The sequence below is a fragment of the Pseudonaja textilis genome, chromosome 9 (assembly GCF_049901715.1).
Source record: "Pseudonaja textilis isolate UNSWEBS1 chromosome 9, rPseTex1.2, whole genome shotgun sequence".
In the NCBI taxonomy this organism is placed as follows: domain Eukaryota; kingdom Metazoa; phylum Chordata; class Lepidosauria; order Squamata; family Elapidae; genus Pseudonaja; species Pseudonaja textilis.
In genome coordinates, this window is record NC_141998.1 from 26,562,198 (window position 1) to 26,577,140 (window position 14,943).

Genomic DNA, 14,943 nt, shown 5'->3' on the forward strand with positions numbered 1-14,943 from the left:
CCACCCCACTCAGCCCCTCCCCAATCTACGCATTCACACCTACCCAAACATGCACCCTGATACAACCCGCCCCCCCCCAAAAAAACAATCCGCCCAATTTCTGCTGCTGACTATTCTCCCCTCGGGCTTCAATAGATTTCTTTTCTTCCCCAATAAGTTCAGCAATTCCTTCTTTCATTAGCCAAAGTCATACAAAAGGACAGGTTTGGGTTTTTTAAAATATGGTTTTAAAAAGGAAGTGCACTCCTCTTTAATTAAAAGTATCTGCATCTGCGTAAAATTAATTAATTCTCCCCCCACCCCAGAGTCCTCTCTTTGTATTAGCTTAAATGAGGTTTCTAAATGTGGTCTTCAGTTTGGGTCTCTCCAGACGACACTTGAGCTGGTTCACAGGGAAGAAGATTCATTTCACCACAAAATGAAACCCCTCCACCGGCCTTCTCGCTTGGGGGGCGGGGGGGGGGAGAGGAGGGGGATGCTTTTAGTGAAGAAATTCTGCAGGAAATTTTGGAGCCATCTCAGGGTTTGGAGCCATTGCTTGAGAAGAGATAAGGCCAAGTTAGTAAATAAAGTAGATGCAAAATAACTAATGGGTTGCAGTCTCAGAATTTGTGGAACCATGAGTTGGGACAATAAAGGGAAGAGGGATTTACAGTCCTAACCCTAATGCAAGAGGGGACAAAGAAGAGAACTTGTGCCTACGTCCCGCCCTGAAGTGAAGCTGGCAGACAGCGGAGTGAAGTTAGCAGTGGCCCTTAGACTTATATACTGCTTCACGGTGCTTCGTGGCTCTCTCTAAGCGGTTTACAGAGTCAGCCTCTTGCCCCCATCAATCTAGGTGCTCATTTTATGCATGATGAGGATGATGATGGTGTTATCCATTCAGTCAAGTCCAACTCCTGGTGGTTCTGTGGGCTCGGTCTCTCCACGTCTTCTGACCTTGCAGCGATTGGCTTGCAGTAATGCTTAGCCCAGCGATAAAGGTTTCTGATAAATGTTTGGACTGATTTTCCCAGTCAAGGGAGAAACCTCCTCGACTCTTCCCAGCATTCAATTACATTGAAAAGCATAAAATATTCATTCCCCCACCCAGCACTGCCTTCCAGAAATCCACCTTAGCTAGACTCACAGAGAGGCGAAAGCTTTTTTTATAACTAAGAAAAACAAAACCCAGCCCTGCCTTTTCCAAGCACCTGAGCCTTTTGCTAATAGCGTGAGCTGTTGCATAGACCTTACATGCTTATTTTTGTCTTGTTTTTGAAAATTATTTTGAAGGGACCATCGTCACCCAGAGCTCTGCCCAGCAATACAGAATCACTCATTAAGAAAAGAAGGTAAGAAGCGGCTCGCGGCTCCCGGCACAGCTCTCTGGGTGTCGCCAGCCAGCACGTTGGGGTAGCTGAGAGAGAAACCGACGGCCTCTTTGGAGCTTTGGATGTGCAGGCAAGATAGACAGTGCTCTGTTCAGAAGAAATGCACACCAGCAGAAAGTGAATGTTGGAAATCAATAGGATGGCGGGGTGCAGTATTTCCTTTTTTTTTCAGGAGGTGCCTATAGAGAGAGATACTGACCTCACATGCATTCAGCGAAGACCATATGGATATATTTCTGATCTTCTGAGGTTCTTCCATCCAGAGAGACCTGGTGGCTTTATGAGTCACCCAATTTTGGGCGGCGAGGGTGCTGCCCTCTTGGTAGCAAAGGGTCAGGGGGTGCTGTCCAGTGAACCAAAGTCTGGCCCTGTCCAAGAGCCACAGCCTGATGGTTTGAGTCCCCTGTCAGGGTCTCTGGACTTGAGCTTGGATATTGAGGTCCTCCTCATCCATGCCCCAAGACCTTCTGTCTAAGCAGCACGAAAATGTCCTTGCTGGGGTTGGCAGCCACAAGAGCTGCCTCTGCAACCCCGCTTCTTGCCACTCCCATGTTTCCCCCCAGTGAAGCTTTGCTGAGGCCCTCCGCCATCTTTGGACCAGCCCCTTCCGGGCATGCCTTCTTTCCATCCTGCTGTTCTAAAACTTCCGGACGGATGCCTTCCTCTCCTTGTCACCTCACCCTCTTTCTGCCTGAGACAGAAAGGCAAAATTACGCAGGCCGATCCTGGCCTTCTGTGACAAGGGAGGACAATCTCCTTGTCCTCCTCAGCAGCAGGATTTGCGATGCCTCTTCATCAAGCTGCCAGTTGGGTTCCCTTTATTAGCCTCCAGAGTGTGGATTTGCTTGGCTGTCATTTGGACAAAGTTGATGGGCAGAAACAAGCAGTTGGGGACCCCCCTCCTCTTGGACCTCTTCACCTCAAGAAGGACAGTGGACGTGTGGGTTTGTGTGTGTGTGTGTTGGTATGGGGAGACAAACACTTGACCCAGAAACTGAAGACACGACTTTACCATTTCGGATTCAAGCTCAACATTGTAAGAATCCTTTCAGACAAGGCAGGCGCTGGGAGGGAAATGCTCCAGACCCCCAGCTAGAAGGAACAGAAGGGCAGCATGGCAGAGCAGATGGCTTCCAAGTTGGCCTTTGACGTTCAGAATATGCTCGGTTTGAACGACGTTGGCCTCGGATGCTCAGTCCCAGGCGAGGTGAGGAAAAGCACGAGAGACGCAAAAGGGCCTCTTCCAGGGACCTGAACTTGAAGAGACACCTTGAGTTTTCACCAAAATGGTCCCTGCGAGCAACTCCCCCCCCCCTCCCCCACCCCCTGTGATGTTTGGGGCATGAGAGATAGCGCTTCCCTGCCCTCCCAGAAGGTGCTGTGATACGGAACCGAGCTGCAGTGTGAGGACAGGGTAATTCGGCGGGACTCGCTGTGAGAAGAGGGCAGACGGAGCTCTTGGCTTCCTGGCCAAAGGAATATTCCATTTTTCCACCAGGGTAACAGAGTTTTCTGCTTCTTCAGCTCCACTGGTCATAGGGCTTGGACGTGATATTTGGGGCATTCCTGGAGCAGCCTTCCCTAGCCCAGCTTCAGTGCTTTGGGAAGCTCCCCTTCATTTTCACCAGGAAGCCCTGGGCCCGGCCAGAGTCCCCGGTTCTTCTCTTCAGGACCAGCCCAGCGAACCCGAGGCCTTTCGCTCTGAAAGGAGGCCTTGTCCAGGTGAGCCTCGTGGTGCCAGCCCTGGATCATTTCTGAAGCAGCCTCTCTCTCCTCCCCGCTCTGGGAAGCCTCTTATTTGCAAAAGAATAAGCACGTGCATTAGGGCCGTGCCATTCTTAAAAGGCTGCTTTGATCAAAGGCTCATCCAGGAGCCTTTTGAAGCCACTCTGTGAAGTGTACTGGCACTCTGCCGCTAAAAGGAGGAGTGCAGCTGGGTCTGAAGCAGCCCCCACCCCACCTGCTTTGGAGAGACAGGATCCTTTTCTTCCAAGGAATCCAATCAAGGGCAATCAGCGCCGCCCTGAGATGTGGCACCGGGGTGAGAGGGGAGAAGGGGAAGGAAGAGGGTGGGTCCCTTGGATCCAATTGACCAAATCTGTCTCTGGTTCTAGTCCTTTTTCCCCTTTCCCCACCTTGCAATGGGGAGAAGAACCTCTATGGGTGCTGCTGGTTCAAATGCTTTTCTAAGGTTGCACGCATGCCGTGAGCAACTGACTGGATTGGCTCAGCACACTGGGATGGTTTCAAGACTCGAAATAGATTCCAGGTACATTTAAAATATACGTAAATCAGAGAATCATGTCCTTGAGATGATCCCTCAAGAGCTTCTCCTGGGGCTTACAGTGGGGTGGGTGGCCGGCCCCAAACGACTGGTCTGATTGGGAAGATGGGGCTTGCTCTAGTCTGGATCTTCTTTGGTGCCATGTGAATGGCTCAAAGGTGTGTATATTGTTTGCCACCTGGAGACACGATGGGAGTTGGATTTACAAAATAATATAGACCAACTAATGAAGACCTGACCTTCATCAGAAGGTCAATGGTCATCAGAAGGCAAGGGTCCAGAGCCCTCGATCTGCTGCCAGAGGTCTTGTGACACATTGCAGGCCGACAGGGAGAAGTTTTTTGACTTCTGGAAGCGGGGAGGGCCTTTGCCAGGGGAGTGATGGGGCTTCGTGGGGAGTGGGGGCTGGGAGAGGCAGGGCCAGGTGGAAGAAGGCAGGGGGCAAGGAGGGGCAGCCTGACGGGGAAAGGAAGAGCCCTGTGTGGATGAGAGGCACGTGGCAGCCTTGTATCCGAGGAGGGGGCTTCCCGGGGGATTCGGGGGAGCCAAGCACAGAGCGGACAGAGGGCTTGTGATCAAAAATTCCTTTTACAGCCAGCTGCTTCTCCGTTTCTCTGTTTGTTTCATGTCTCCTTGAATGTGGTTTGCTCCAGGAGCAGCTCTGAAGACTTGGGGACCCCAGTGCCATCTGACAGCAAAGGGAGGGCAGGCAATGGGGGCAAAGGAGTTGCAGATACTCACTTTGCAACATGTAGGGGGTGCTGGGATCAAGGACTCCTAGGAGGCATTGCTGAGCCTCTCGTTAACTCTTACCAAAAGGGGAGGATTCTGCCATCACTGGGGGCAAGATCAGATCTTCTTCTGCCCTCCAGATGGGCTAAAAACTTCCAGAAGTCTCATCTAGTGCAGCCAAAGAGAAACGGGGGTTCAAGTGACTTGGAAGGGTTCCCTGTTGGGAAGGGTGCCTTTTTGGTGGCTGGGCTCATCTTGTCCAGGTTGAAAGCTTCAGGAAGCTATTATGCAGAAGTCACAAGTCAACCTAACCAATGGAGAGGGTCAGCCCCCCCCCCCCTCTCCTGCTCCTGACTCCCAGGCGCAATAACTTAGAGGCCACCAAATGAGTCTGGATGGTTTAGGTACTAAAAAAATCACAAACAGTGTAACAAAAAAAAAAGAGATCATGAGCGTCAAAGGTAACACAACCCAATGCCACCAAAATGGAAAGACACAATGCTTCCCCTTCAAGGTGCCTGAGCTCAGTTGCCCTGGCTTCCCAGGCCTGGGAGTAAAGACAGGTTTGGACAGACTTATGAGTCACTCTTAGGGTGTGGTGGGCAGGTGGGAACCACGCTGACCTCAAGGGCTTTCTTTTTTTATGTAAGTTTACATGGTGCTGCCATGGCTTTAGCCTAGTGATACTTTAATCAGTGATACTCCTAATCTGTCATGTATTAACTACGGGCACAGTCGTGTTAAATAGAGCATTTACAGAGAGCTGATTCACGAGGATGTTGCTGGTTTGGTCACTGCTGTGAATCGGCCTCCCAAATTAAAGTTTCACAGAACAGAGTAGGCGATGCCAACATATGTAGGAGAAGGCGTTTGGTGGCCAGTGGGGAGAAAATGGGAAGGAACGCCATCTGTCCTGGAGCCCCAAATGCAACTCCATGGAGGGGCACAATCCATACTGTGGGCACAATCCGTTCCCCAGCAGATGCTCCCGGGGCAGTTGCCAATGCAATGTCCTTGGGAGATCTGGAGTTGGGGAGATGGCGGGGAGGGAATGATAGTCACCCTTTCATGTTCAAGACACGGCAGACAGGACAGAGAAAGGGAAACGATAAGCCCTTCCCCAAGAAGGAGCGTTAAGATGTTGTGAAACCCTGTTCTGAATCTGGAAGGGATCCAGCCACTTTGTAACGCCAGAGAATTTCAGCACTCTATCTGGTGCCTATAACTCCCTTCCTTTGTTCAGACTACTTTGGAGGGCTGGAGGGGCTCAAAGGAACCACCCCTCTCATGCTGGAGGGTTTGGAGACTGTGAGCCTGCATGTTGTTGCCTGTTCAAACCTGCCCACAGAGACCAAGGGCGTGTCTTTTTTTTTTTTTTTTTGGAGTGGTCATCTTTGAGAAAGAAGGCTGGTGGACAACCAGAGTGGCCAGTGGCTGATTTTTCCTTCTCCAGGGTCAAAAGTCAGGGGTGTGTCTAGCAATCAGGTAATTTGTGTGGGTCTGGAGAAGAAATTGGAGGCTCTCATTGGAGACCTTGCTCATTTCACGATGGAGCAGTCAACAAAGTCCCAGGGAGCTCCTCTAAAAAAAAACGGAAGGAAGTGTGGAGTGTTGTAGACCTGTCTTCATTTGGAGTTTGTGGGTTCTGCAAGGTTTTAAGGAGATGCTTTCATGCCAAGAGAAAGCGGTGGGGGAAGGGATGGGACCAGGTCTCTTGAATGAATCAGTTAGTTTTCATTAACAGTAGGATTAAACGTAAAGTTTGACTTGGGAGTTACCTGGACTAACTCCCTTCTCCATGCAAACCACCATAACAGCATCTCTGGCACAACATCCTCCAGCTTCCGTTTAAATACTTCTGGTGAAGGACACTCATTGTCTCCCAAGGCAAAGCGGCCCATTGTTGAACAGCTCTTTCTGTGTTTTTCTGACGTCCAGCTGTTCTCTGCCTCCTTTGTAATTTCAATGCTTTGTTTCTTGCGTTGTTTCTGGAACACTCTGAACAATTCTGCCCCATCATCTACATGACAGCCCTACAGATCTTGGAGGACAGTTATTATGTCTTCTACAAGCCTGTCTTTTCCATACACCGCACCTCCAATCCATCCCTCGTGGGGTTTTCCTTCCAGCCACCCTGTCACCTTGGTTGCTCTTTTGGTGGTCTTCTCAATCTGTCAATCTCCTCCCTAAAACACAGTGCCAGAGCTGGAAGCCACTTCCAGAAACAGTGATTCCTCTGGGGCGTTTGTGTGCTACAAAATCACATATAGTTATCCTGAGAACTGCAACGAATGCCGAATGAATAGGAACCTTCTAGCCCTGTTCTCTAACTTATGAGTTTTCCATAAATAATATTTCAGCACTATGTTTCTGCCTTGCTTTTTCATCCAGAATTCATGGTGGCCTCTGTAGGGAATTCCCATTCTCCTAGAAGCCTTTAGCTTTTCACCAGCTCACCTAGTCAAGTGGAATTTTGCCCCTCCCTTCAATGTGAGTGGCAGGAGTTCCACACTCACGTGAGCTGAGAACTTTCTGGGAAAGTTTAGTGAACTGGTGGGCTACATTAATCTGATAGGTAGGTAGATAGATAGATATAGATAGATAGATAGATAGATAGATAGATAGATAGATAGATAGATAGATAGATATAGATAATGATATATAACAGATAGATGATAATAGATAATAAGATAGATGATAATAGATAACAGATAAATGATAATAGATGATAGATAATAGATGTCTATATGAAGATGATGCTCATCCCAATTCTCCGAACCTTTCCAGGGCTTCCTATTTCTGACCCTTCTATTTTCCATTCATTACTGGTGGCTCAATGCACATTATGGGATTTGTTTGCTTTAAAAAAAGAACATTTCATCTGTTGCTTTGACGTCTTTTGTGGATTTTCCTGTTTTTGTATTTCTTTAACACATCATGCAAGTTCGAGGCTTTGGTATTAAGACCTTATGGAAAAACTATAAATAGAGCCATTCTTTTTTTCCCCCTCCATATAAATGCTTGCTTTAGAATAACCGGCATCACACTGCCATAGAAGAAAAATGTAGGGTCAAGAAAATGCTTCTGAATAAAGTCCATTTTGGCCTGGGCTGATTGTTGCTTAGAAGAGTAACACAAATGAAAACCTGCATTTAGCCTGTGACAAGGATGATGACTTGAACTCTGTTTGCAACTGTTCCCTGCAAAAGATGATTTGATTTAGGCAAAAGCCCACGTTGCAAGATCTAATCTGGGTCGGTCACTGGGACCCAAAGTTTACTCTTCTGAGCTTTCAGACTCGTGCTGAGGCCATCTTCAGGGAACTTCTTCATGACCAACCCAGATTGGATCGTGTAACGTTATCCTGGGACACGTACCTTTGTGAAGAACCTAAGCATTCAATTTCTTGGAAAGGTGAGTTTTACGAATCCAAAGCAACTAATTTGTGAAACTCTGAATTATAGCTGGGGAGAAAAAAACTTGATGAGATGAAAAGAGTACACCTTATTTTTTAAGAAGGACAGATTTTACAGATCTCCAACTTTCTTCTTTGGGCAGAATGACAGGGAAAGGACGGACTGGGATGGGGAAGGTCATGGTGGCCAAAGCGGGATATAATGTGGAAAGTATGAAGTCCACTTGATCAGAGTTTCAAAGGAAAGTTGAAGAAAATGCCGACTTCCCAGTGAGTTTTGGGGTCCTGGAACCCAAGACTCTTCCCCCACCGAGGAGCTGCTGGGACAAACAGAGAGACCAGCCTCCATTTTTTGAAAACGAGAGACTCAACAGATGTCTCCATCCTTAAAGGTAACACACAGTGATCTCTGGGGTGGAAAACAGGGTGGGAGGCAGCATTGCTCACCCCAAACCCACTCCTGTTTTCTGCTATCTCTAAGACACCAGCTGATAAAGCAGAGGGCTGCATCCTGCAAAGGTTTGCTCAACTCTAAAAGTGGAGTTTCCCTTAAGGCAATGGAGGGGAGGGGCTCTAGAGGGAAGGACCATGGACCCTGCAATAATATCCTAAGAAAAAGAAATCCTCCCTTTGACTTCTCCTAGCCCAACTGTATGCATTTTGCCTGAGTGAAGGCTACCCAGATGACAAATGGGAAGTTAGAGGCACTGAACTCAAGGACTTTCAAATCAATACAGTAATGTTGGAGGAGAGGAGGGGAGAGGAGAACCGATGCATTGTGCGGCATCACAAACCAATATCTAGGAGTTGTGACTGAAGCATCAGAAAACCTATTAGCCTGCTGTCAAGCCCTTTTCTCAATCAATGATGAGTTATCTCAGATCCGTGCTTCGAGGTGGCATCGTCTCCCGATTCCTCTCCGTGACATCTCTAACGTGTGCATTCAATACGACGGCCCTCCCTCCTTTTGTTCCTTAACATGCCACAAGTCAAAGCAACATTTATCACTAATTGCACAATTACTTTATGCGGCACTAGAGATGAAAGCCTTGACTTTTAGTAGCATTCAGTTTTCAGAAAAGTCAAGGCAGTAATTATCAGAAGCAAAACTATTTATTAATTAAAGTAATATCTCACTCGATGTAGCTGAACTTCCACGGATCTGAAGACTACAAAATAAAATAATTGTGCAATTAGGGGGAAATCATTCATTCTTTTAGAAGTGCTCAACTTACTACTGCAAACAATGTACTTTAAATCGAAGTTCACAGGTTTCCAGAAGACCAGAGACCTGTTAGAATCCCTCCCTGTTGTGGGCAGGATGAAAAACGATCACCAAGCACCAGAAAAGAGTTTGGAGATCAACCCTGAATGTGAGGGAGGGCCAGACCATGATCGTTTCCTCACCTTAGTATTCTTCCCCGTCCATCCTTACTTTCCAGGAGCAGAACATTGCTCTTTTTGAAGGCTGTTATGGCTGTGCAATTCTTGGATTTAAAGACAAATGACACTTCAGAACAAAGAGAGAGACACATAAGGAATCCTTGCTCTTTAAAGCAGCTGCATCCTTTCCTGACTCTGCAGTTGAGATGTGGCATGGGGTAAGATGCATTTGGCTGGAGGAAGGGCAGAGAAGGGCTGGTGGGCGGCTGCAAAATATCTTTTGCCCTCGCAGATGAGGGGCAGCACTGCAGGCTCTCAAGTTGGATGTTCTCCAATGCCTCATTCTGGGCCATCCCGATGACCCACCCACTCTCGTGCACTTCCAAAGACAATTGCTCAAGTATCAATTTGGTTTGGCCTTTAACAAAACCTCCTCAGTGTTACACATTTTCTGAAGTCCTCTTGTTTAAATAATCTGCCAAGTATTTTTCGAATTCAGATGTATTTTCTTCATCTGCAACCATTTCTGCAATTCACCCTCTGATTAAAGCAGTTCCAGATGGACAAAGGGATACAATTTACAAACTGTTGCACTAGCACATGTGCAACACACTCATTCACGTGTCCCAGCTAGCAAGTGCCTTGCGTAAGCACTCATCCAGCCCAAGAAACGTTTCCTGTCTTGTGAGCTTCTCTCAACACTAGCCCGTTAGATAGTGCTCCACTTCCAAGTTTGGGTTTCCATGGAGGCTCCCCAGAGCTCCACAAACTCGGGCAACCAGTGTGCATTGTCACTTCCCCTCCAAATGGTGCAAAACAGATGGTGTGCTCAGGGCAAAATTGCTCGGCGCAAGAGAGTTCACTTGGGGAGACTGATCAAAATGTTGGCCGAGACCCAAAGTTTTGCAATTCTGGCTCAACATGCAGACTATAATTCATCCTTAGCAAGAACAATTGGCAAAGGGAAAACAGCACCGTGGCCCAGAAATAGATTGAAAATCTCTATTCTGCCCTTCTGTTTTCACCACATGGGACACAAATAGCAGCATTTTTTTCTGGCCAGTATTGGGTTCTTGCAAGAATGGTTGACACACCGAAATTCACCCGTGGCCCTGATTGCTGTGGCGTGGTTTGAGATAGTGGGCTGCCCACACCCCTCATTTGACTAAACAAGCAAGAAAGCAAACAAAATGGTCTCCTGCACTTCTGCCACTCCAAACAAGGAGCATTTTTACAGTTTGAAAAGGACAACTGTGCAGATGGATAAATGGTCGTGCTAACTGAGGCTCTCTAGCTGATCCAGGCTGTGAGGAGCTTAAATGGCATTTGGTAACCAACACTTGATTGCATCTCTGAGTCCCACTTATGGGTACACTGAAGTAGGAAGGGCCCTGAAGGTTCCTTGGGACCTGGAACAGGTTGCAGAGGCTTCCCTGGCAACAAGGGGGCCACACTTGCTGAATAGACTTAGCTTCAGACTCATGACTTCAGTTCTGCCCTTGCCAGAGGACAAAAAAGGATGTAGCTAATGGATAACGGCAAGTCACAGCTTTGGCCAGATTGCTTTGCCTATAGAGCCTTTCAGATAATGGACATCTTGCATTTAAGCCTCCTCCCCTTTCATTCTGGATGTAGAATATTTATGGTATGTCCAGAAACGCAGACATGGCACCCTAGTTGGTCCATGAGAGCAGAAGAGCATGGCAGGATGAACCTGAAAGTTTCAAGCTGTAGCTCTGTGGTGGAAAGCAAAGGAATGATTTAACCTTGTTGTCTCTGGCAACAGTTCTCTCAATGCACACAGTTGTAAACACCCCCAAAATGGAGCTGTGCTTTCTCTCCCCGTCTCTCTGTTGTTCCATCCCCATGCAGTATGTGGAAAGCTGTAATGGAATTGTAGCCTCTCTTGGAAGTCACAGGCAGATTAGGTTACAAAAGACTTCTCTGGTTCTAGCTGGGCAGCCACATAAACTTCAGGTATTTCTAAGAGGATGTGCCCAGAGTAAGAATAAAGGTTCAGCTCAGCCAAAGAACAATACTGTACACAGTATCCAGAGCAGGCGCGCAGCTCTTGTGGTTTCTGGAAAGCAAAGGTAGGCCATGAAATAGCTCTGGAAAACACCTGAAGACAGGAAGTTCTAATCCAGCTCAGCTTCTCAAAAGGGTTTGTGGTGATCTGTTTAATTCTTACGCAGATTTGGATCAGAAATGGTCAAACTTCCAACCTTCCTCCTTTTCTTATAAGAAAGCAGTATTTTTGTGCAATGTAATTCTGAACGCATCTCAGTAAACCATCAGAAAGAAATATGTCCAGGATTCGGTTTAGCTGGGGGTGGGGGGCGTAAAAGCAGAGGAAAACTGGTGGTGGGAGCAGCAGAGAACCTCAGACTAGTTTGAGACGTTTTTATAAAGAGGGTTGCAAGGGTTCAACTAGGAATCGTATGAGCTAAAATGCAACGAGTAAGAGAATTCTCTGATTACCCAAGACTCACAGGGAAACCCCAATGAATTCTGAATGGGCTACATCTAGGCAGGGGGAGTTGAACTCGCATGGAGCAAGTTTAGACCAGGTGGTGGCTGAAGAAACCAGGAAGCAGCCCTGCCTGGGACAGGCAGCCAAATCAGGACCAAGGAGAGCTCCACGGAGCCCTGCAGGCTAAGACCCAGAAGAGAAACTCCAGTCTTCTCTGCCGCGGTGGGCTAAAACTCCTCCGTGGGCACAGGGAACTGGGGCATCAGCTTGGAATGTGCTCAGGATCTTGATGGAAATCCTCAGGCCATCCCAGAAAAATGACAGCCCAACCTTTGCTCAAAACCATCCCAGCGGCCGAGCTGCCCAACAGCTTCATGCAGAGAAACGTCCTCCTTATTTCAAATTTGGAATTCTATGAAGCGCCACCTGTTGGGTTTTGCCCAACCACAGGGACCACTCAGAATAAATGCCCTGCCCCCCTTCAATGTCCAAGCATGGGAAAACTGCTGCCAACCGCTCGCTCAGACTTCTCTTCTTTAGGCTGTAGGCACCCCCTTCCTTTAGCAGCTCTTCCTTGGGATTGGGCTCCGAGACCTTCGTCATCATCGCCGCTGTCTTCTGTCCTCTCCAATTTTTCAAGAGCTTTCTTGGATGTACCTTGGCAACCAAAAACAGAGATAATATTCCAGATGCAGCTTGATCAGGGTAGCAATGAGCAGAATCATCATTTCCAGAGCGACTTTCGATTGTTGTTTTCTTGAGCAAAGCTGACATTTCCCCAACCTGTGACTTTTTGAGGGACAGAACGTTCTTCACAAGGCAATCGCTCTTGAAGAGGCCACTGCTGCGGGGCCAAAGAGCCACTTCGTTTGATCAAGCAATGCAGCAGAGGATCAAGTGGGAGGGGAGGGAGGAGAGCAGAAAACCTTGCATGATTGCATCAAGGAGCCTTCAGTCAAAAAAGCACGGAAAACGATTGCAAGTGGAAAGGCCGGGCCCAGCAAGGAGGGCCCGGGAGGGCAGCCTTAGCGCCAACTTGTACTTTTGGCATTAATATGGGACAAGCTGAGTAGAGGCAAAACGGACATGCAAATTTTTCCGTGTTGCTCAAGTCTGCTCTTTTAGTCTCTCCCCACATCGGCTCTGGAAGATTGAAATATCAATTACAGATCAATTTTCTCCTTAAGTAAACACTAATGCAGGATAAACAGCATTAGGAGATGCAATCGTAGCATTGCTGACTTCAGGACCGACTGCCTGCTGCTCACAGCAAGCATAAGCTTGGAGATTAATTAACCTGAGGAGATATCACTTAAGAAAGATTTAAGGCGATCAGGTTTGGGAAAATGAAGCAACCAGGCATATTAAGGAGAAGGCGGCAAGTTTCTAGAAAGGAGCAGCAAACTTTGATTTCTTCTCCTGTGGTTGAGGCTCTTGTTTTCCCCGGCTTTAAAGATTAGCTTCAAAAACAAGGGCATTCTCCTTTCCTAGATAAGCCATGGTAAAGCCACAGGCTCTTAAAATAATTCTGGTCCACAATCCGAAGAACTAGGAAAGTGTTTGAAAGAACTCCGTATCAGGACAACCTCTTCTAAAGGAGACATCTGAAGGCTTTGTGGCTTGTTCCCTATTGAGGACCCGAGTCAGTAAGTTTGGCCAAACAGCTAAGTTCCCTTATTGATATAAACAAATATCAATCAGGGAAGAGAAACTAGCCGTTAGCTTTGGGATGTTGCTATGTTCTGGTAGGCTACCATCAGCCTGGTTTTTGCTATTTTATTGTCCTATTTGCAAACTCTGGAATCCCTTCGTAACCCTTGGAGCTGCGAGAAAGCAGACCGTTGGGTTTTGTAGAACAGACTGCCAGTGGTCAACTGCTTGAATATCAGCCGCACAGGAGGCTGCCTCAGTTTCCTCAAATGAATAGTGACTTTCATGGTCAAGTTGCCAATGTCACGTATGGGACCAGAGTCCACAGGAGTTGTATCACGGTTGATGTACCTCCTTAGAATGCACTCGGATATTCTGAAACCCAAAGCTAAAGATGACCCATTTTAAGAAAACCAGGAATGTTGGAATGACGTTTAACCAAAAGGCAGCTCAATTCTATAGGAATTGCCTGGGAAAATAGGCTGAGCAGTTAATTCTAGATTTTGATCCAGTTTAAGGCAGCATTTATTCAAGAAAAACCTCTTCTTCTGGAACAAATGAGCCAAGGAACAGGAACACACATCTTGTGGGAGGCCCAAAACTCACTCAGCCATCTAGTTTAAAAAGGAAAGAGAATTAGCAACTATCCAGCTTCAGGTCAGGTAGTCCAACTGTTTCTAGCCAAATAAATATAGCCAGTTGTCTCTTCTTGCCACCTCTTCTATTAGGGCTCAGCCAATGAGAAGAAAGGGACTGTGACAGTGTGCTCAGATAATAGATCAAACCAGATAGCAGATCAAGGGAAAGAACCAAATTCTGGGGAGTGAGTCCAGATTCCCTTCCCCTTCAGCCTGACACTCAAAAAACATAATCAGATGAAGCTTCCTGTCGACAAAGGACAGGATGTTGAGAAAGGCAGGCGGGTTTTCCAGCAGAAAAAAGCACAGTTTCTCCAGAGGGAGAACTAATTCTCTTCTACTGAGTAGAGTTTTCCTTTTATGGTTTTCATAGGACAGTGAATGATGGGGCATTGGAGGACCCATTTCACGTTCCTGCTGACACCAATGTCCGGGGAAATGTCATCTGCCAACTCTGATGCCCGTCCTCAAGGAATCAGGCTTCCCTTGATCTTCTTTTGAAATCAGACAAGAAACCACTAAGACTTGTCAGTGAAAAAAAATCTCCCCTACAGCTCCATTGGAGAGCATTTCTTCACAAATAATTTAATGGCAAGCTTGCAAATACTACAGCACACCCTTGAGGGAGGAACAATAAGACAGACCAGAATTCAGAGGCCTTTCACTACCTGTTGGCATGGCTGGGCTTTCTTGAATGCCACTGTGGGAGCCCTGAAGAGGCAAATCCAATGGAGGAAAGGTCTTTTGGACCACTGTTGGTCAAGATCCTAGACAGGTCAAGGAAGCAAAGAGGCCCAACTTTGGCTATTCATGAGGTTTTTCGGTGCTGTTGGATCAGGGGAGGCCTGACCTTCTGGCTAACGGGAGGTCTCAAAGGAAGTCCTGGTGTCAGCAGGACCACCCATGACCTTTCAGAAGCAGTTCTGAATTCTGGGGGTTGAGGTCCGCTTGTCTTAAACTTGCACTGGGAAGGGGGTCCATGGGTAACACCCCCT